The sequence below is a fragment of the Castor canadensis genome, chromosome 7 (assembly GCF_047511655.1).
Source record: "Castor canadensis chromosome 7, mCasCan1.hap1v2, whole genome shotgun sequence".
Taxonomy (NCBI): domain Eukaryota; kingdom Metazoa; phylum Chordata; class Mammalia; order Rodentia; family Castoridae; genus Castor; species Castor canadensis.
Window position 1 is genome coordinate 114,184,812 of NC_133392.1, and position 23,867 is coordinate 114,208,678.

The 23,867-nt window shown below is 38.9% G+C and overlaps 1 long non-coding RNA gene across 2 annotated transcripts; it reads left to right on the forward strand.

Moving 5' to 3' along the window:
* The first annotated feature begins 1,692 nt into the window (after positions 1 to 1,692).
* Positions 1,693 to 20,704, forward strand: LOC109677274 (uncharacterized). Of its 2 annotated transcripts, none has more exons than XR_012449890.1 (3): positions 1,693 to 1,981; positions 14,809 to 14,995; positions 17,847 to 20,704. It is a non-coding gene; the product is annotated as an uncharacterized lncRNA (long non-coding RNA). The 2 variants fall into 2 exon arrangements; XR_012449889.1 differs by having other exon boundaries at positions 19,334 to 20,704.
* The last annotated feature ends 3,163 nt before the right edge of the window (positions 20,705 to 23,867 follow it).

Below are 23,867 nucleotides of genomic sequence, written 5' to 3' on the forward strand. Positions count from 1 at the left end.
TTTCAGTTCCTTTGCTGTTGTTGCTTTGGTCCCCCATCGATACCATGTGCTATGAGTTCTGGCCCATGTGAAGGGGAAAAGGGGAGATGGTGAGCTAGCAGCTTTCATTAGGGCTATGATCCAAAATATGCACACATAGCCATTACCACCTCCCAATGGCTGCACTTGGAGAAGCTGGGAACTGAGATTTGACTAGAAAGTCATGTGGACAACTAATACGTGGGCAGCTCCATCACCCAGAGTAGGAGGAAGCTACCTTCATCTTTTCACTGAGGGATGAGACCTGCAGAGTGTGTTGGAAAGAGCCCAAACTTTATGCCTACTAGCTGTATGCTAAATCACTATACCTGTTTTTCTCAAAACTTGGAATATTTTATAGGATGCTTTTAAGTATAAAATAAGTTAATATATATTGAGTAACTTCCTAGTGCATAGAACATAGTTGATACATATAAATGTATTTTTGACTCTGTCCCCTTCTTTAAAAGCTTATCACAGCAAACAGGAAAGCTAGTTGTTGGTTGCATGTCTGGCATTATTTATCTGACCTAATTGCTAGAGGAGCTCCGCTGTCCCACCTTCTGGTCTCTGCCCTTCCATTTCTTTGTTTCTACCATCACTAGATCCCCATTTCTAAAGTACACTACCTTAAATATCAATAACAGTGATAATTTGATTCAAACAGTTTGTATGATTCCCAAGTCCAAACCCTTCAGAACTCATTACATCACTTCTCCTACTCTATTATCTCCAGGCTTCCTGTTGGAAACTAAACAAGGGCCAAATAGTTCACCCAGTTATAAGACTGCTCAGTCTAGAAATTCTTGCTAACTTTGTGTCCAATCTCTCTTGTCACCTGAGAAGCTACTTTTTCTAGGAGTCTATCCTGGCCCATGTTCCTCTCATCAAATAATTTATTGGACACAATGGTAAAATAGGAACTTTCTTTTGACCTGTATCCATTAGATTGTGAGATTCCTAAAGTTAAGGACCTATTGAACTTCCCAGAACCTATCATTGACCTGTAACTGGGTGGTGTTCCCTACTGAACTTTTAGTCCATCAAATCTGGGTAACTCCTTTGTCCCCAAACAACCACATTTTTCAGCCATTGTACCTGCATTTAGTGATCTGATATTGCAAGTTTGTTAGTAGTATAAGACATTTTGTTCATTACTTCCAGATTATATCTCTGAATGGTTTTTAAGTCCCTTAATTGTCCTTTTCCTTTCTATCTGATACATACATAAAACTTTTATATGTGAATCCAAATATCAAATACAACAAATACTGTCTTCCTTGTTCTCAGGACTATTCATCTCCAATGGCCATATATGGGAGGAGCAAAGAATGTTCACCTTGACAGTGCTAAGAAATTTTTGTTTAGGAAAGAAAAGTTTAGAGCAGCACATTCAGGAGGGGGCTCAGCACATTTTTGAGGCCATAGAAAAGGAACAAGGTGAGCATCTTTATGTGGCAGATACAGGAGGTTATGGCCCGCTCATTCATTGAAAAAATACTTATGAAATTCTTAAGTCGTTGTCCTGCATCCAGCAGTATGCTAGGCACTGAGAACAGAATAGGGTACATCTAACCCTGCCCTAGGAATGCTAGAATTAATACATAAAACAGGCTGTTCTTCAGTTTAACTCATCTGACATTGACTGGATCTTTGTTGTATATCAGAGATTGTTAAGGGAGCAGTGACTAGAGTCTTTTATATGGTTCTCTACTAAGTATGTCTTATGTCATATAAAGTAGACTCTACAGAAAAATTTTTAAAAATGTAAAGGACACATCTCTTCCTTCCTCCATCACCAGGACAACCTTTTAACCCTCACTTCAAGCTCAGCAATGCCACTTCCAATATCATTTGTTCCATCACTTTTGGGGAGCGCTTTGAGTATCATGATGGTCAGTTTCAGGAACTCCTGAACTTACTGAATGAGGTCACATCTTTGGAGGCATCAGTGATGTGCCAGGTAAGTGGTTTGTCTTCCCGTATCTTGGATGAGGACATTGGGGCTGATTTAGACACAGGTCTTCCTATTTGTCTTTTTGATATTTTTGAAGCTAAAATAAAACTTCTTAAATTAAAATTGACAGAAACTTTTTTGGAATCTACCTTTGGACTTTGATGGTTTAATAAAATTAAATATTACTATACCCAAAGCATTCCTAGTATTCATATGAAGTGCAAATTTTTACATGATATACAGGCCTGCCTTTAGGCTCATCCTTTAAAAAAATATTGCCATTGCCTGTGAGCCTGTCCTCTTCATGTCCCTCCCTACATATCCTCTTCTCCTTCCCTCAGAGACATCTTCCCAGTGTACTTTCTAACTCAACAGCTTATTTTGACATCATTTCTGACATTTACCCTTTTATAAAAATACAGATTTGCAGTATGTTGTATGGATATGCCACTGTTTGTTAATCTAATTTCTAGTGTTGGATGTTTGAGCTGTTTTCAGGGTTTTGATGTTATGAATAAAGCTGACATGAATATTCCTCTTAACATGTTCACATCCATTCATTTGTCTTGCATGCTATGTGGACATGAAAGATACCAAAAGATTTCAAATTTGCACCAAATTTGACACACCCGTCAACACTTTATAGTAAACTATAAAGTTTCATCTGATTTCATAAACTATTCCCCTTAGGGTATAAACTTTACCTCCAACTTTGATAGGCCCTCCACCCCAATGCTTGTTCCTCTAAGCCTTTGAGTCTGTCAAAAACTCTACTCAGCTTCTTGGTGTCTCCATCACTGTCCTGAGTTTGAAAGATGTTGCTAGGGGAAAATTGACCCCAAATGCTGATGTCAGCCCTACTATTTCCACAAGACCTGTGCCTTATGTTATCTTGGCTACGTTGGAATATAAATATGTGATGTTGTGTATATATACATGTATGTATTTTTTAAATCTTGATCTTCTCAGAAGAAAGCTTGGCCTCTAATCATTCTATTACTATTTAAAAATTTTTAATTATTTCTTTTAGAAGAAAACACTTATTTTAAAAGTTGCAAACATATATAAAGGTAGAGAAAATATAATTATGAATCACTGGGTACTCACCAGTCAGCTCCAGTAAGGCAAAGTTATTTCATCTGTATCCATGTTCTATCATTGCTTTGTCTTTTGAATTTTGGAGCAAATTAGACTTTGTGCTAGCAAGAGTATCCAGTTGGCTAAAATTTCCTACTACTAAGATGGTAGGTTTATCTATTGCTCCTTTTTCTGTCAATTTTTACTTTATATTTTTTACAGTTCCATTGCTCAATACACACAAATATAAATTATTTCTTCCTATAAAATAAAAAATTTATAACTATTTAGCAGCTTTCTTTATGTCTACTATTTTATTCCCCGAAGATTCATTTGTCTGATACAAATATACCTTATCAACTTCCCTTGGTTTTCATCTGTTTAATGCTTTTCAGTATTTTATTTTTGAGCTCCCTATACCCTTATGTTTTAGATGTTTCCCTTTTAAACAGCATGAAGTTGTATGTAAACTTTGCACCAAATTTGACAATCTTTACTTTATATTGCAGCATTTATTTCCTTTTCTTCTGTGTAACTTATTCACAAGTGAGAACTAATTCATGATCATTTTGTGGTTTCTATTTTTCTGGCTTTTCTCTTTTTTGACTCATTATTATTAATAAATGTTGTCATTTAACTTTTCCTAAGATTCATTTAGAAGATTAACTTTCATTTCTGTTATGTTAGCCTTACCTTGAAAATTTTAATACACATAAAAATTCAGTAGATAAGGTTAATGGCTTTATCCTGCACTAAAATAAAACGATATCTTTTGGGTACCTTTTTATAGCACTCCATTAGGTTATCACTGCAATGTATTTCAGTCTGTTGGTTTATTTATTTATTTATTCATTCATTCATTTATTTTGCAGTACTGAAGATTGAACTCAGGGTCTCTCATTTGCCAAACAAGCAAAGCCCCTAGTCCATAGCTTATTCTCTTTTTTTTTTTTCAATAAGAAAGGACATAATTAGAATGTTTGGGAGGGGGGTGTGGAACTAGGGTTTGAAATTCAAGGCTTTTCATTTGCCAAGCAGGCGTTCTACCACTTCAGCCACACCCCAAGCCTAATCATAATGATTTTATCCATTCAATGTCTACATATATTTACCCACACATGGACCAGTTTCTGATTTCATCATTCCATCTTGTACTTTAGAGCCTCCTTCTGATCGTGTTTAGTGAGAGTCAATTGGTGGTAAATTCTTTTGATTGCAATTATTCAAAAATATCCTTACATGGTGATTTCCTGTAATTGGCTCATGAGGTCTTTCTCTGGTGGTTGCAACAAACCAAAGTAGCCACATTTGAAAATAACCCAGATTAGAAGGAGAGTTAGTTTTGGGTGTGTTGGTCAGGTGAGAACCAGTACAACAAAACATAGAGTTACTCATAACTCCATGAGAGAAGCAGGTACCCAATAGGGCCAATGAGAAATCTGAAAATAGCAGGGAGTTCAAACCCTGGGTGGAGAGAGAGTTGTGAGGCCAGGCCTTTATATGGCCACTGGGGCTACCTGTAGACTTTCCCTCTAGGAAGTAGTTGACTAGCTTAAAGAAAACCCTCTGGAGCTTATGTGACTCTTGTATTAATCATGAGTGTTTTTTCAGATCAGTAAATCTGGGATGTGTTGGGACCAGTGTGATGAGGAATAAGCAGGCTGTATTATAACCAATCACATATAAAAAGGAAGTTTAACTAGGCCAGAGATGATAAGGTACAACTGAGTTTCATATTACTGATGTCAAGTCTAAAAATGGAAGCCATAGCAACAAGTATATTAGCCACATTTATGAACACTTTATTTTGCTCAAATTAGCTTTAAAAATTATGCCTGTTTTTTCTGTTGCACATTGAAACTACTCTTTCTTTAGGCATCTGTGCTCACACTGATGCCTGAAGAATAGCTAGAAGTATAATTGATGGTCCTCCACACATACTTTTTCCTTTGCTATGGCTGTATGAAAGACTTCACTGTTTTCTGTGATTATAATCCTGCCTATCATGTGTTGAGATTTCTGGAAGTTTTATGACCCCATCACACAAAGCCAATATTGGCTAGCATATTTTCTGACAAATAAAAAGGGCAGAAAGAAAGAGGACTTGTTTTTCTTGTCAAAGTTATTTTGTACTCCTGGTTTTTTACTCCTAGTCATGGTATCCCATAGTTCAGTGGTTCCATTTATTTTCTTCTTATCAAGACAGAGCCTAGGGAATCAGGAAAGTCCAGTGGGTGCCAAGCTGACTTCTGTGTATGTTTCAGGGAAATAAAATTCCTCAGAGAGAACAAAGTAGCCATAAGCTATAAACGTTTCTTAGAGTCCTAGACTATACCAGACACATGGATGGACAACTGAAATACTTACCTCCATTAATTTTCACAACAATTCTGTGAAAATGAAATGAAGCAACATGGTATGTGTAAGCAAGTACCAGCAAGTCAACCACCTCTGTGTATCTCATGTCACCCAGTCCCCATAATCATTTTGGTACCCCACTGGCAGTCAATTTAACCAAGTATCAACATCAACATCATTATTTTTCTTATCATTCTTGGCAGTACTAGGGTTTTTACTGTTGTGCTGGGGGTACATTGTGGCATTTACAAAAGTTCTTATAATATATCAAATATATCCTACTTGAATTCACCCCCTCCTTCATTCTCCTTTATGCCCCCTCCTCTCATTCCTGGAATAGTTTCAACAGGTCCCACTGTTCCATTTAAATACATGTTTACACAGTATTTGCACCATATTCATCCTCCTACACCCTTTCCTCACATTCTCCCCATTCCCATTGGTACCAGCTCCCCAGACAGGCAGGACCTACATGTTCTGCCCTCCTTGTAGGGTTTTGAACTCACAGCCTTATGCTTGCTAAGCCTCTACCACTTGAGCCATGCTTCCACACCTTTTTCTTTAGTTAGTTTTCAGATAAGGTCTGGCACTTTTTTTTTTCCTAAGCTGGCCTAGGGCTGCAATCCTCCTACCTAAATCTCCTGTGTAGTTGAGGTTAAAGAATGTGCCACCGTCCTGGACTTGTTCTTTTAGACAGGGTCTTCCTAATTTTTTCCCAGGCTAGCCTCAAACCATGATGCTTTTGTCTCTGCATCCAGAATAGCTGAGATTACAGGCATGCACTACCATGCCTGACTCATTAATATGATTATTACTATCATGATTATAATTATTATTATTGCTATTATAAACCATTCTAACTAGAAAGTAGCAGAGTATGACAAAAGTCATACCTGTGTCAGTCTCATTTTAAGTCTAGGTGATTATGTTATGCTATCCATATTCACTAGATATTAGTGAACATTTACTTATTCAACAACTGGTTTTTCAGTAAGAAATATAGTCTTACTAATATGGAAATTACATCATAGTGAGGGGCACCAACATATACAACCCTCCTCCCACACACACATTTTAGTAATAATTTGTTGAGGAAAAAAAGTATGACAAGGGAATAAAAGAGGGTGAAAGGATTACTGTTAAAGGATTGCTGGGTAGGACAGCTCCAGTGAAGTGACATTTGAGCAGCCCCTTTGTGAAGTGAGAGGCCTGGGTTATGTTGATATCAAAGGAAGAGGTTTTGAGGCACAGTGAAGAGCTACAGAAAAAGCCTAAATCAGAAATGTCCTCAATGTGATCACAGAGTCACTCTGGAAGGACTGTACAGAGTAACAGAAACAGAAAGGAGGTGATAGGTCTGCAGAGATGGGCTCTGTAGGGCTTATAGGCAAGAAAGTGACTTCAGATTTAAGTGCAAAGTAAAGCCATTAAAGACTGAGAGTTAAGGAGTGAAAATATGTGGTTGCACTGTTAAATGGTCTCTCAGGCAGCTCTGTTGAAAACAGGCTGGGTTTGTAGTTAAGAGTTTCTGGGGGCTGGTCCAGTGGGATGGGAGGAGAGCATAAGGAGAGGGAGAAGGAAGGTGAACATGGTGGAAGTACTGTAAATTCATGTATGAAGATGGAACAATAAGGCCTGTTGAAACTGTTCTAAGAAGGGAAAGAAGGGATAAAGGAGAAAGATGGAGGGGGTAAATCTAGCTAAAATATATTGTTAAGTATTTTTGTAAGTATCACAGTGTACCCGGGTACAACTATAATATGCTAATAAAAAGAGTGCAATCAGGAAAACCACCAGAGCGTCCAGGTTGGTGATGAGGGTACCAAGGACTTGGTGTGCTCTCAAGCTCAATATATTTTGGATAGGAAGTTCAAGTGCTTGCCAAAGGAGTGAGAAAGAAAAGAGGATGAGTCCACAGTTGAAGTGTAAGCAAGTAAACAAGATAGATAAGGATAAGACTGTCTTTAAAAGTGCGAAAGTGGCACGGTGTTGTCTTCATGGTGGTTTTGTTTTTCTCAATTAGTTCTATAGTGTCCTTCCATGGATAATAAAATTCCTTCCTGGAACTCACCAAACTTTCATCAGCAACTGGGGAAAACATTTCAGTTTTCATGATTTCATGATTGTTTCTCATAGCATTGAAAAACACAATAGAGATTTGAATCCTGCTGAAACAAGAGACGTTACTGATGCTTACCTCAAGGAAATGGCAAAGGTGGGAGAAAAAGATGTTTTCTGTCTTTTGTTCTTAAAGAGAATGATGCATAATTTTCCAATTTCTGCTTCAATAAGTTATCACAAGCTTGGACTTAAAATAGCACAGACTTATACTCTTATAGTTAAGGATGCAGAAGTCCACAATCAGTTTTATTGGGTTCAAGTCAAGGTAGCTCCTTTTTGAAGCTCTAAGGAGAATCCGTTTCCAATACATACCCAGCTTCAAGAGATTATATTACAAAGACTATAGCATCTTTTCTACTTTCTGATCTCTGCTTCTATTTTTATGCCCTCTCAGTGTCCCCAATCCTCTTGTCTTCCTTTTATAAGGATAATCCAGAATCATCTTCCCATCTCAAAATCCTTAAATTAATAACATTTGCAAAGTCCTTTTGTTACATAAGGTAGCATGGATAGGTTCCAGAGATTAGGATGTGGATATCTCTGTGGGTCATTATTTAATGTATCCTAGGGGAGTGAAAATAGGGTCAATGTTTCAGAAATACAGAGTAACATTAACAGGATGGTTCAGGCCACTGAATAATTGTTTATTGGCATTTGGCTTGAGGCACTCAAAATGCCCAAATAGTCTTTTTATCCTCTATCCTCTACCTCTTACCCATAGCTTAAGAAGCTGGACAAAAATATCAATTGAGGTTCAGAGCTCTATTTTATTATCAGTTGGGCCCATGTCCAGTTACCTACTCTTTCTCTCTCTCACACTGCAGAACACGAGTAATACTGAGCTGGTTAAAAAGATTAACCTTAGGTTTGGGTGGGGTTTCTCCTTTCCATTGTCTCCATATCATCCACTTACCAACCTTACAGACAAGAAGTAAAAAAAACAGCCAAATTGGATGGATGGCCTTGAGCTCAGTGGCCCTTTGGCCAATGTATACCACTGAATCAGTGTGTGAACTTCAGGGTTTCTCCCCTGCAGGGAACAGAATGGTGATTTTCCTTCACCTTCCTTCTTTTTTTTTTATTCATTTATTCACATGTGCATACATTGTTTGGGTCATTTCTCCCCTTGCCCCCCCTCGCTTCCAGGTAGAACCTGTTCTGCCCTTATCTCTAATTTTGTTGAAGAGAATACATAAGCATAATAAGAAAGACAAAGCATTTTTGCTAGTTAAGGATAGCTATACAGAGAGTTTCCTAGCATTGCTTCCAAGTACACATGTGTTACAACCCAAGTTGATTCATCTCTAACTGATTTTTTCACTGGTTCCTGATCCCCTTCTCATGTTGACCTCTGTCGATTTAAGGTTTCTGTATTAGTTTTTCTGGAGTGGGGACACCAAACACTTCCATGTTTTGGGTTTTCTACCTACCCCCATAACTCCCGTATGTGTTCTCCCCTTGTCATGTGACCCAAGTCCAACAACATTGCTGTATTTGTCCTAGATCTAAAGCCCGCACATGAGGGAGAACATACGATTTTTGGTCTTCTGAGCCTGGCTAACCTCTCTCAGGATGATGTTCTCCAGTTCAATCCATTTACTTGTGAATGATAGGATTTCATTCTTCTTCACAGCTGAGTAAAATTCCGTTGTGTATAAATACCACATTTTCTTTTTTTTTCTTTTATTATTCATATGTGCATACAATACTTGGGTCATTTCTCCCCCCTGCCCCCACCCCCTCCCTTACCACCCACTCCGCCCCCTCCCTCTCCCCCCACCCCCTCAATACCCAGCAGAAACTATTTTGCCCTTATTTCTTATTTGGTTGTAGAGAGAGTATAAGCCATAATAGGAAGGAACAAGGGGTTTTGCTGGTTGAGATAAGGATAGCTATAGAGGGAGTTGACTCACATTGATTTCCTGTGCGTGTGTGTTACCTTCTAGGTTAATTCTTTTTGATCTCACCTTTTCTCTAGTTCCTGTTCCCCTTTTCCTATTGGCCTCAGTTGCTTTTAAGGTATCTGCTTTAGTTTCTCTGCGTTAAGGGCAACAAATGCTAGCTAATTTTTTAGGTGTCTTACCTATCCTCACCCCTCCCTTGTGTGCTCTCGCTTTTATCATGTGCTCAAAGTCCAATCCCCTTGTTGTGTTTGCCCTTGATCTAATGTCCACATATGAGAGAGAACATACGATTTTTGGTCTTTTGGGCCGGGCTAACCTCACTCAGAATGATGTTCTCCAATTCCATCCATTTACCAGCGAATGATAACATTTCGTTCTTCTTCATGGCTGCATAAAATTCCATTGTGTATAGATACCACATTTTCTTAATCCATTCGTCAGTGGTGGGGCATCTTGGCTGTTTCCATAACTTGGCTATTGTGAATAGTGCTTCCTTCTTACTTCACATTCCTGGAATATTAAGAGAAACACTGTTTCCTCTTCATATGCGGAGACTTCACTTGCCATATGGTGTGCAGATGTGGAACCATTAACCTTAACAACAATGTTGACAAATTTAAAGCTTCCAGATGAAGGTGGTAAAGATGATGGAGTGTGAAAAGCAATGATTGGTGGAATCACACAGGTTTCCACTTGAAAGAAAAGCTTGATGGGGAGATATAATGACTATACATAGAGGAATTCACTTTACTCTTTCTGGCATCAGCAGAAACATTTGTTGAGTATTTTCTTTTTCTTTTTTGGAGGTAGTGGGATTTGAACATAGGGCTTCATACTTGCTAGGCAGGAGGTCTAGCACTTAAGCCACATATCCAGCTCCATTGTTGAATATTTTCTGTGTGCCTTTCCATCTCACTTAACAGATAAGGTCAGCGATAAGAATCTGTATTTTTTCCATTTTATAAAACTGTAGCAGAGAAATGTGAAGTGTCATGCACTAGGTAACACACTAAGTAAGTGATGTGGCATATACTGGAAGTCAAGTATGTCTCAATCACGTCCCACTTTCTTTCCAGTTTAATAACAGCTTCTTCCAAATTACAAGTAGAAGAAAATAGTTGCTTTTATTTTCACCAATCTGAGAGCTTAAAGCTTTTGGTCAGCCTGCAGCACTCTGGGCAAGATGATGCTCATAATATTGGGCTTCCTGAGGAGGAAAAGGAAAGGATGAGTGGAATGGCGCAAGTGGTAGAGAGCCTGCCTTGCAAGTGTGAGGACCTGAGTTCAACCCAGTATTGCCAAAAAACAAAAAACAAAACCTATTAATTTGGTTTTAAAATACACGGTTGTCTTAAAGGAATTGCTATCATACATGAAGTCACTCAGTTGTCTTCTCTTCTTTTCTTGATCAAGATTAAAGATTTCTAAATTATTGCAAAATTCACTTAAGTAATACATTTACAAAGCAATCATGCATGCATTAAGTGAGGGGTACAACATGTTTTACAAATACTAGCACTTTTTTTCTGTTATGTACTTAGTATTAGAGGATCAAAATAATCTTTCTGCTTAGCATCTCTTAAACCATACTGGCAAGTTTAGCAGGATTATTACATTTACCATCCTTTAATACATGTATAAACTATGCAGAAATTTTTAATAAAGTATAATATATTTTTAAAGCTAATAAGATTGAATGAGTAAAGGTTTTTGGTATGCATTGGTATACTTGCAAATACTAAAACATTTTCGTAATGTTTCTTACTAATTCCCTGTGTCTACTCTGCAGTCCAATGGGAATTCAGTAATGACATTTTGTCATGTCAAACTGTGAATATAAATTTGTACTGTACAGTCCTCCTACTATATACAGTATGCAATATATATATATTATATACTTGTTAAATAAAACCATTGGAATATTTTTCAAAAGCAAAGGGAAATTCATTTTTCCTGTAGACCTTTCTTCCAAAATTCTTTCCTGAGGGTGAAGCTCCTTCCTATGTTTTGTGGTAACCATAAATGCTCTGTGTAAACTAACATACATGCCCTTTCTAGTACACAAACAAGACTACTACAAGTTTCCATGAAGAAGACCTTATCTGTGACACACTAGACCTCTTATTACCTCAAACTGAAACAGCATCTATGACTCTGCATTGGGGTCTGCTGTGCATGGCCCTCTACCCAGAAGTTCAAGGTGCTCCTGGAACACACATTTCAGATGAGGTCATAGGATAGCCTGTAGAATAGAAAAATAGGTAGCATAGCCATGAGGTGCTGTGCACTTGGGAATGAGCACATTCTTCACATTTTCTGTGAGAATTGTGGTGGGTCCCAGAGACACAGATATTACAGAGTCCCTGCCTTTAAGAAGCCCATAGTCAAGGAGGAAAACAGTGAAGTCAATTGACATTGTGGTAAGTTCCAGGTAAGAATTACCTGTACGAGTTACATTCTGACCTGATTATCTAGTCATGCCCTTCCTTTCTTTTTAGCAATGCCTTCCCATTTCCGCTGGATTCTGTTCAAACTCCTTAGGCATGTGTACAATGCCCTCGGATGTTTCCCTTTCTCCCTATTCAGCTTTGAGCCCACCCACAAGGCCTGGCGTCTTTAATAAACTCCATGTCATTCTCTGGCATTGTTCTTATTTATGCCTCTATATTTGGCATCTGTTCTTCTGTCTGCCTGAGATGTATTTTTCCAACTTCTCCATATGGTGAATCTCTCCTATTCTAGAGGAATCTGCTCAAGTTTCTCCACTGCTCCAGGAAATTACGAGTTATGGAATCATTAGCATTTTCTTCCTCAAGAGATGCTCTAACGCAGCTCTATTGCTGGGCATATTACACATTATTTACACATCTTCCCTCAAACTGCCATCCCTTCAAGGAAAGTGGTTGTTCCCAACATTTTTCTTCTTCCAGGTTCTAGAACAGTGTGAGAAGGTAGGGGATGAGAAATTTCACTGTGGTTTTTCAAATTGTGGATAATTCTTTGTTAATGAAAAATAAAATTAATTAACTTGATCAAGATTATTTTTGCTCTAAGATAAAGACTAGAGAAGTTCAGAGTGCTTTCCAAGTAATAGGATAAATTTGTTCATGATACTTTCTTTCATATATTGAGACATAAATATATACTGTATATAATAGATTGTATTGGATCATGATTTAAAATGTATAATTTTCTACCTGAAGATTATACTTTTTAGAATTTGCAAGGCTAGTGATGCCGTGCATTGTGGTACACACCTGTGACACCACGCTGTGGAGGTAGACATAGGAAGATTGTGAGGCCAGCTTGGGCCACATAGGAAGTTCTCAGCCGACCTGAGCTGTGAGAGTCTCTCAAAAGCAAAGAAAAACAACAACAAAAAAATGCTAATAAGTTAGGATATAGATTTGGCTTTCAGAATAGAGTCTCCAAAATATAAATGGATTAAAGTGGTAGAAGGTTATAACCATGTTCATAGTAGCAATATTCACCATAGTCAAGGGGTGGAAGCAACCCATGGTTCATTTAATCATGCATGGATAAGCAAAACTTGGAATTACATATATGCAATACTATACAGTCATAAAATGAAATTCTATTGATGTCACAGAATGAATCAACCTTGAGGAAATCATGCTAAATTAAATAAGCCAGTCATGGAAGCACAAATATTGTGTATTCCACTGAAAGGAGCTGTCTCAAGATATTTGAATAGTCAATTTTATAAAAGTAGGATGTAGAATGGTAGTGGCCACAGGGTGGAAGAGGGAGAAGTGAGGAGTTCAATAGACGCGGAGTGTCACTTTTGCAAGTTATAAAATGTTGCTGGTTGGATCCAACACTGTGGATATATTTAACATTATGAACTTTATAACTAAATATGGTTTAAAGAGCAGGGTGTGTTGGCTCTTAACATTGGGAAGATTGAGTCAGGAAGATCTTGAATTTAAGGCCAATCTGGACTACATATTCAGATGCTTGCCTCAAATACTACCAAAAACAAACCACCACCAACAACAAAAAGGTTAAGATGAACTGTGTGTGATTCCAAGACCCAGGAGATGGTTTCCAGAGGATTGTGAGTTTGAGGATAGCCAGCACACATGAGAAGAACCTGCCTCAAAAAAATTTTTTTAAACAGAAAATTTATGTTGTATATACTTTATCCCAATTAAATAATGTTTTTGTTTGGATGCTAGAGCAAATGATAGACATTTATTTCTCTCTCAGGTAAAAATGTCTAACTTGACTCTAAAAACCTTAGGGTCTGAATCTCCTCTCAATTTGTTGCTCTGTTGTGTCTAGAATGATGGCCTTCTTCAATTTCTAAGATATCCATGACAACAGCTGCCTATCCACCTGTAGGAAGGGAAAAAGAGAAGGAAGCAGGTACCCTTCCTTTAAGGCCTAGTTCCAAGGATGAAACATCACTTCTTCTTACAGTTTATTACCTGGAACTTAGTCATGTGTTCACATATAGTGACAAAGGAATTTGGGAAATGTAGTTTTTAGCTGAACATCCAGATATTCCACTGAGTAAAATATCAATTAGACTAGAAAATGAGGAAAACATATTAAGGGACAGCTAAAAGTTTCTATCAGTTGTTGTTATCATTATTTGGTTTACATAAATCTCAGAACATTTTTAGAAAAGACAGATTTTATCCTAACTGCTCAGATGAGGGAATTCAGCATCAAAGTGTTTCACTACCATATAATAATAACGTTGTACAGAAAGAGTTTGAAACCCACTTTCCACTCTTATTTATCTCTTTGACTAGTTAGTCTATAGATGTGCCATGGTTTGAATGGCTGTTCTTTCTACCATATTCAAATAACAAAATCTAATTATAAATGTGATAGTGTTGGGAGGCGGGGGTCTTTGGGATATGGTTAGCCCTCAGGAAGGGGATCAGTTCTTTATAAAAGAGGTACCAGAGAGATGCCTTGCTCTTTGCAACATGTGAGGACACAGCATGAAAGCACAGTCTACAAACCAGAATGAGGGTCCTCACCAGGCACTATATCTGCTAGTGCATTCATCTTGGTCTTCTCAGGCTTTAGAACTATGAGAAGTAAATTTCTGGTATTTCCAACCCACCTAGCGTAAGGCATTTTGTTATGGCAGCCTGAATAAGACAAGAGCCTACCATGAGGTTGGCCGTGTTGATCCTAGTTATTCCATTCCTTAGCCTAAGCAAGCTCAACTTAAGTTCCCCAAATAAGCCCTTGAAATGGTTAAGGATGATATCATTTCTTTGCAATCTGGTCACTAGTTGAAATATAATTGGTGAGATCACAGAGACCACTATTACATCTTTAGAAGAAAGCAAAGAAAGTATAAAAGCAATAGAACCTCCTCTTCTCTTCCAGAAAAGGTACAGGCTGAGATTGACAGTGTGATTGGCCAGTGGAAGCAGCCAAGCTTGGCAGACCGAGAGTCCCTACCCCACGCCAATGCTGTGATCCACGAGGTGCTAAGAATGGACACATCCTCCCCCTGGGTGCTCCCAGGGAAGTGACAATTGATACCACTTTGGCTAGATACCACCTACCAAAGGTAAGTAGGCACTCCCAGGCTCAGACCCTCAAACCTGACTTTGAGTTCGTCAAAGGAACGTGATCTTGAAAGGTGACTTGCATTCCAGTCCCAAGGAATCACTTAACTGAGAGGAATGATAGGTCATACATGATATCATTCTATTTTTCCTCCATGTGTTTCCCTGGATATGAACATTGTGGGGATTGGAGATGGGAATTCCTAAACCAAATATGTTTAGGCAAAAACTAGATTTTTTCCCCCCATGGGACAAATCAGCATTCTTACTATGCTATTATGTATTGTGAAACTCTATAGACTATAGCAACAGCAGGTCTCTTTCAGACTTTGCTACAGAACCATTTTCTTTGCCAAGAGAGCATCTCTCAGACTTAGTTTAGTAAATTCTACTTCACAATCCTGTGGTTACAAAATGTTAAAATGTGAAAGGTATTTGAGATCACCTGGATTAATGTCACTTTGATGCTGATGTTTCTAACATAATATCCCTCACTGTTTTTTTTTTTTTTCCAGCTTTTAACCTGCAGCCCTATGATCGGGAACTTTCATCTCACAAAAGCCACTCCACAGAGTGCAATATTAATTATTAGAAAGACAATAATTATGAGGCAATCATTTTTGTGTTATACTATATTAGCAACATTAAAAATGTCTTACTCAGTTTTTAGAGTGATTGTGATTCCCATCTTATAGACTGGAAAAGTTGAGACTCAGGGAAATTAGTCTTGTATCAGATCTCTCAAGTATAAAGTGAGAGAAGTTGGGATTCAGCGTTTGACTTTTCTGATTCTTTATATAAATCATGCTCAAGTACTCCATAGTACTTGCTTTACTTTGATTTTTATGAAGAATCTTCCTGGAATTTTTCTTTATTGTTCCCTGTTAAATTCCCTGTCCTCACAGACCAAATTCTGATTAGCAACCACAGCTCTTAAAAATCTCTGCAGAGAACTCTCCTGGGCCCCTAAGCATCCACTCTCACAATGCACAATTCTGTGTCCTTCTCTGACTTTCTGGTCTCCTTGGTCAGCCACTGAGAATCTCATTTGTCCAAGACCTTCCCAATATGTCCTTCTTTGGGAAAGTCTCCAGAGGCAGAACCAGAATATCAAACCCACAGGATACCCCTTGATGACTGTCACTGCAGACCCAGAAAAACAGCTGCTACATTTACTGTTTCTTTTTTTCTTTCCTTTTTGTGGTACTTGGATTTGAACTCAGGACCTTATACATGCTAGTCCCCCAACTACACATTTATTATTTCCTTACTCCTTGAGTATCAATGGGTGGAAACTGAATTCTAAATTCCCCAACTGTTGCTTGCCTTATTCTAGCATTGAACCAGCCCATTTTCAAGACTCTGTCTACCACAGATTTTTGGTTCCAACTCTAACAACCACCCTGGATGCTGAGAAATCTAGTTGGCCATATGCAACAGAGGCTAGAACCATGGCTTTGGCATCAGCTAGACCTAATTCTAATTATGGCTCTACTTCCCTCTGTGTGACTCTGTGCACATTACTTAACCTCTCACAACTTCAATGTCTATATCTGTAAAATACATTTAAACTCAGATCCCAAGATCCAGGCAGGCTGAAATGTAGTTTTACATGCCAAGCTTCATATTCACAATAGCAGTTGCTATTCTTTATCAGTCCACTAGAATGTGATGCTAGATAGTGGAGGGAGTGGCCTTGGTGGGTCAGATGACTCTGTACCAGAAGTGATGGGAAGCCATTCAGAGTACCAAATTAGAAGTGTGAGTAGGTGGACAGTGTGACATAATTAACACTCATAGAAAACTCTGCTTTCAGTATGTGAGCTGAGGATGTAGGCCATGGTTCAAGGTTATTACAGGAGTTTGGGAGAGCAAGGTGTCTGCCTTCAGGTGTGGGAAGCAGGAATCAAGGAGATAGAATCAAGAAAGCTATAAAGATAAGAGAACAGCCTTATCGATGGGTTGAATGAGGCACTGTGAAGGAAAGGCTCACTCATGATTCCAGGAATCTTGGCATGTACCTTCATGTACTGGGTTCCTTTCCCTGGATACCTGGATCTATTTCTAACCCTGAAGTAGTACTGGGTACAGGATCCTTGACTCTGGAAGGAAGGGAATACAGAAGCAGAGGTAAAGGAGACATCCTTTCCTTTGCAGAACTGCTGTGCTCCACACTTCATGACAGCAGAACTAATTTCAAGCAGTGTGGACTGACCACCTTCACATTATTCCCTGATGGGTGCTCTCATGTCCCCTCCCAGACCTACGCTGACCTGTCCCTGAAGATAATATTCATGCTATAGTGAAGAATAGTCTAACTTCCCTGGCAAAATCCCAGCAGGCACTTCCAATCATCTTTCTAAGTTGTCTTGAATAAAGACAGGGGTCCTGGGTTTGGTCTCAGTAAATGGTGGGGAGGGTGTAAGGGAGTTCAGGATATGAGCAGTTTCTGGCATGGGAGTTTAAGGACCACCATCCTCAGCACAAGTAAGTTCCAGTGGTCAACTTTTGACTCTTTTGTTGCCTTATCTAGGGTACTGTGGTATTCATCAATTTGGCTGCACTGCACAGGGATCCTAAAGAATGGGCTACACCAGATAACTTCAATCTGGAGCATTTTCTGGAGAATAGACAATTTAAGAAGAGGGAATCCTTTCTGCCTTTTTCACCCTCCTCTCTTCTTCTTCCTGTAATCCTCGGCTTCAATTGGATGTCTCCAGATGGTCCTCCCAGTGTGCCTCCATCTTGTAGTGGTCACAGCCCAGCACTCCCTGGGTCAATTTCACACCAGCCCTATTTCTCAAGCTTTGCTTTGCCTCTGAGGGTTAATCTCTTCCTTTTTCTGTTTTCCAGTACCCTGGGGACAGAGATCCCAACCCTGACTCTTGCTTACAAAGAAGTTTGGACACCTGCTATTTTTGTGGAGTTTTAAAACTGGCTAAGTTCTTTGTAAGGGCTACCTCCTTACCCAGAATTAGAACTGATTTTTAATAGGGAGAAGGGTCAGCAACAAGACAAAAGGGATATCTGCTTATTTCAGGGTATTAGACAGTGACTGTAAATGCCATTAGCTCAACTAAATTGAGTTTTACCTATGAGTACTTCCTAAAGAGATCTTTTTCCTTTCTAATTTATATTACTAGGTGCTAGGGACCTTGAAGGCAGGAGAGTGGATACAGTGAAAACTCTCTTGTGCTTTGTAGCCAAAAAACTTCAAAGGGTATTTTTAATTCATAACATTGTAAAATAAATGACAAGTGGTCTTTGTCTATTCCAAGCAATGAGTTAGTTATGTTGTGCATATTATTTTAAATAATTCCCTAATTCCATCATTCCATAAAGATTTACTGAGCATCTCTTATGAATGCAGCATTCAGTCTTGAGGTTATGGCAGTGAATTAAACAGAGCTGGAAGAAAGCTGCCTTATATATAACTTTACAATATTCAAGTGACTATGTGACCATGATGTGGGTCAGTTTGGTTCCTAGGAGATGATTGCTCCTGCTTAGGAGCAATGTTCCATGATGAGGTGATATGCCTACAAGGCTTATGACTGAAGATTTCTAGGTGCCACTAAAGGGGTCTACAAGAGGGTATTATAAAAGCTGAAAGTTGGTAACTTGTTGAAAATACCTTAGTTATTCATATCTTAGTGTCTTCAGCCTTGAAGTAGGAGGATTTTCAGCTTTAGATATGTACTCCGTAATTGATTGGTATGCCTACATGCAGAGTTGAGCAGAAATCTGACCCAAGTTTAAGGCAAAGGAGACAGATACAAAATAAAGGCAGAACACCAAGTTTTATCCTGCTTTTAGTTACTCCTCAAGCATCTGCAGTTCTGTGCTTTTGACAAAAATGTCATCTAAGTACCTATTATATATATATGGACATAGGCAAAAAATGACTTACACTTTAGCAATCCTGGCTGAACACATACTTACTCATATTTTGGAGTTTTTCTTTTAAGAATTGAAAATGTTACACAGTGTTACTTCTGTTTTGCTGGCTGACATTGCTCTTTTGGTTTGTTAAATCAAACAAGGTTTCAAAGCCTTTCGGCAAGACATCCACTTTCTTAATCAGCCCAGATATCCCACATCACTTGTTCTATACCCTGCCCTTCCACCCAAGAATTGGCTCACCCTTTAAGGCAGTAGACTTGTGATCCTAAACTTCTGCCTTCTGTCCTTTGTGAACTCAGATAAATATGAGACCGAAATAAGTAGCTGTACCTAAAGATAGGGGTATCCTCAGGGTTTGCAGGAATAAGTTTGGATACCAATCCCTAAGACACAAATGCCAGCCATGAAGGTAACTGGTCTTCTATTTTGTCTTGCAGGAAAATGAGCTTGCCTTGGAGAACAATTAGCCTGGTGTAAGCTACTTATTTTCTTCACTTCCCTTTTGCAAAAATTCACCTTCAAATCCCCAAGGAATGCGTCACCATTTCTCCTGTCAGTTACTGCATCTGTGCTGTCCCTAGGGCATGATTTTTTTGGAGAAATAGATGAAAGGAGAACAAGAAGTAAGAGCACAGCATGTGCTCAGAAGCCAACTGTGCCTAATCAAATGTGAGAGGAGAGAATGAAGCTGACTCTGAGGAAATATGAGAGGACTTGGACTAAGAGAAAAATGGCCCAAATCCTGGCTTGACTCTATATTGGCCCTGGAGAAATCATTTATGTGCTCAATGATCTGTCTTTCCATCCACAAGATGAAAAGAGAATGGTGATTCCTTGCCTAAAAAGAGTTCTTACAAAGATTAAAGGAAATAATGGATTTAGATTGGTCTGTAAATCATAAAACACATCCTAAAACTTAGGGTGATGATGTATTTCCTTCTTGCCTCCTTTCATACACATGTATTTGCTTCTAGGCTGTTGATACAGTCAGATCAGAGTGTTTCAAAAGAATCAATAAGAATTAGAAATGGACTTTGAGGACATCCAAAGAGTTTGAACATAAAAATCTCTCCCATCTCTTAGTGCTGGGTACACTTTATTTTATTTCTGACTGGGAATAGTCCTCTGGAAAGGGAATAGGGCAGAGGAGATCCCTAGTCAGATGCAGGTGCTGAAGTAGTTTCTATGATACCTTGAACCCAGGGCCAAATAGGATGTACTATAGTGAACCAAAATGGAAATGCAAGTTTGGGAAGCAAATGTGGAAATATCTTTTGTCTTTAGAGCACCTTGTGGCCTTTAGTTTGCAATCAGTCCTTTATTTTTAGGCCATTTCTCATTGGATATGAGTGTGTCATGTGTGAACTTCTCTCAGAACTAACCTGTAAGCTTTTGATGGTTTGTATTATCAAACTAAACTCACTGAGCACTGACAGAGCTTTTAATAGCAGGGCATCAGAAATGGCAGAAGCCTGCCCAATCCTGTTGCATGTGACCACTCAGGGAATATAATGCCCATAAAATGAAGAGCAGGTAACCTTGTCATCCATGGAGTTTTGATTTCAACCCCAAGACAAACAAACAAAACAACTTGGTAAAGTGAACTAAATCATATCAAAAGCTCTTCCTTTCCTAAGGTGATTAGAACCATGTAATTTAAATAACTCGGAACAATACAGACCATGAAAGCATCAGTTTTTCTTTCTTTTTGCTTGGGTTCAGAGAAAGGTTGATCCAACTTACACCTTGAGAAAATGAAACACACAAAAGGATAGAAGGAGTTTTTGCCTGGGCTAACCTAAGCTAGATGAAGAGCTAGTATCCGGAAGATCCTGTTGGGTTTTTAATGTGGAGACTTGGTTATGGTCCCTCTCACTGGTTAAAAGGTTAAAGGAAGTGAGAGGCCAGCTGTGCTTACTTCCTTTGTAAGGCACTGGAGGTTGACTCTCCAGAGCAGTAAGTGATAGTCCATGGATAAAACCAGTCAAACCAGGCCTTGAAGTAACCCAACATCAAGAACCTTCTTTTCATTTCTCCCCAATCAAATCGTTCAAATGAAAGTCCCATGGGGAAAAAAAGTTACATTACATGTCTGTTCTCTCATCTGTAAAATGAGGAACTTTGTGGACATCATTTCTGACTTCATTCCTGCTCTGCTCTACACTTTCCACGGTTATAGATGGGTCTTCACACACCCACTATTTGTGGCATAAATATAAAACCACTGGGGACTCATCCCATCCTGATAAATGCAGTGGAACTCAGGACCACCACAATGAAACAGCAATCTTGGGGAATAGTTGACTATAAATGTTAACAGAATTTTCCAGCTATAAAAAATGGCTCCATTCTTTTCTCAAGTATGTTGTAGCTGTTATAAATATGAAGCCTCTTCCCACCCAAGCATTAAACAAAGATTCTGTGAATGCAGTTTTATAACTCTCTTATTCCTCTTTGATTTTTGGAATCTCCTAACCATTTACCTTTTTCCATGTTGGCTGGCACCTAGTGTGCAAACCATATGACATAATCTGAGTCATTGTGGATAAAACAGTAATTTTACCAAGGCAACCAGGGCATGAATTTTCTCTCCATCACTCTCCTACACAGAAAGACATGCACAGACATGCTGCAACCTGGAGGAGGAGGGATTTCAAGCAGAGAAGAAGCAGGGCACACACAGTACCTGAGTCTTAAGGAAGTGTGCCTGGGCAGTCATTGCTGAACTGTATGAACCAAGGGTAGATCCAGGAGAGAGACCACTCCCAGTTCTCTACATATTCATCTACAGAAGGCAAGGGTTGGCCAGGTGACTAGGTAGCAAGAATTAGATCTTGAGTAAAGATCAGCGAACTGTTAGATCAGGGAACTCCAGAGCTCTCCCTCTGGTGTCAGCTATTCTCCTCTTGAGCTTAGTCAAGCCTGCCAAAATAACATCTAAAGGCACCCAAAGCAGAAGGTAGGAAATGTTAGGTAGGAGTGCCCATGGATCAGAGCTGATCACCCCTCTAACTCCTACTATGACTTGCAGCAAGACATTTAAATCTGCAAACTTCTGTTTTCTTTCTCAATGCATGAGAGCAGAATATTCACTGTGTGTCTAAAACATAAAATTCTAAAATATGACATCCTATCTGTGTACCACATGGATAACATGGGATTCAGTAGAGAGTAAGGCAAAACTAGTTCTATCTATATCCCACCCCACCACAAACATTATGTGGACTACTTTCTTCTTGTCTCCAGATGAAATTCCAGGCAGAGCCCAGTATTTTCTTGTAATTCTTTTGTAACAAATGTTTCTCTTCTTACACTCATACCTAAGAGTTACATGGACTTTCCAATCTGAAATTTATTATGTATACAGTATATATAACTCAATCAATTAACATCTCTATCTTATCCCAGTTGTAGAACTGGGAGATTTCCAGGCAGGATGAACATGGGCTCAGTAAATTCTTCTCTCCACACTGTGTGCTCCTTGCTTCATGACCACCCACACACACATCACCCTCCAAGCCACCTCCATCACACTAGAGCCCTCCAAGTACAGTGCCCTGGGCCTGTCAGTGCATTTTCTTTAAAGCCCCTCTCCCACTCCTGGACTCTGCTAGTTGATCTCTTCAGGTCACATTTTCTGTCCAGGTAGCTCCTTACAGGAATCCAAGATGGCCTTGTACTGGCTGCACTCACAGGATCACAGTCTCACACCCAGTCCAAAGCATTAAGTACAATGCAATGTTCACCCTAGAGAACCTTCCCTCCTCAAGCCACCACAACTGGGCTCGTACAGGCTCTTGCCTGCTGGTAGTTTCAAGCCTTGGTGTGGCACCTCGGAGACTACAAAGTGTTGGGAAATTGCTCTTGGCTTAAGCCTCTTACCTGATATGGAAAAGACTAGTCTGTGCTCCACTTCACAGGAGGCGGGTGTGACTTCAGGAGGACCCTCAAGTCAAAAATCCAAACAGAATTGAAGCCACAAGCCCAGATTTTAATTAGGAATAATAGAAAGACACCCTCAGTATAGAACTGGTCTCAATATCAAAAACAGCTGAGACAAGTGGCTTTTTGTGGCAGGAGCAGGGTGGGGGTATCAGTAGATTGCAAGTTATTAAAAGGAAACATTAGTTCTGACTAAACCAACTTGATGTAATTCTTATCGAAGGCAGGCCAGGCTGATCAGATACCAAGGGCAGGGGATGAGAAATATGATCATTTATCTAGAGGATCTACAAAATTCTGAGAGTCCAGTTCCAGATATACTTGTAATACAAGATGCTCTGTTGTCTCATTCTGACTGGTTTTGGGAATATGGCAGAATCCTACAATATGGGTATTCAGTTTTCATTTTCTTATTAGTAAAATTGCATTGTTTTTCCCAATATCCACATATGTGGTGGTATCTCTTTAAATGTAGAAAAATCCAAACCTTAGGCATTGTTCCTTTTACTTGGAAAGAGTTGATGGAGCTTTGTATGAAACCAAGCCTCAAACTCAGAGTAATTTCATGTCATTTCAATGAGTATTTTTTGACTATATACTATGAGTCAGATATCAATTTATTAGCATGTTTATAATCCCTATTTCCCCACTCAATCAGTACTGGACTATGAACTCTGAGATGCGAAGGTGAAGGGCCATCTAAGAGTTCATAGAACAGTGCTGACAGAATGGAGAAATGGACATTATAAACATGCTAATAAATTGATATCAGTGGTAACAATAGCTCCTAATAGCTTTCCTCACTTCTATCATTGTATAACATTCTTCAGGAGGAGAGTTAACCAAGTCCCCCAGGGTGACTTCTCTCCACATTACCTCTATTGGAAAGCCAATGCAGTACATTATGCCTTGAATTCTGTTTTTTTTTAATACTTTATTACTATATACTCATTGTATAAAATAATTGGTTTCATTGGGACATTTTCATGATATATATAAAACACTTAGATCGTGTTCATTCCCCTATTA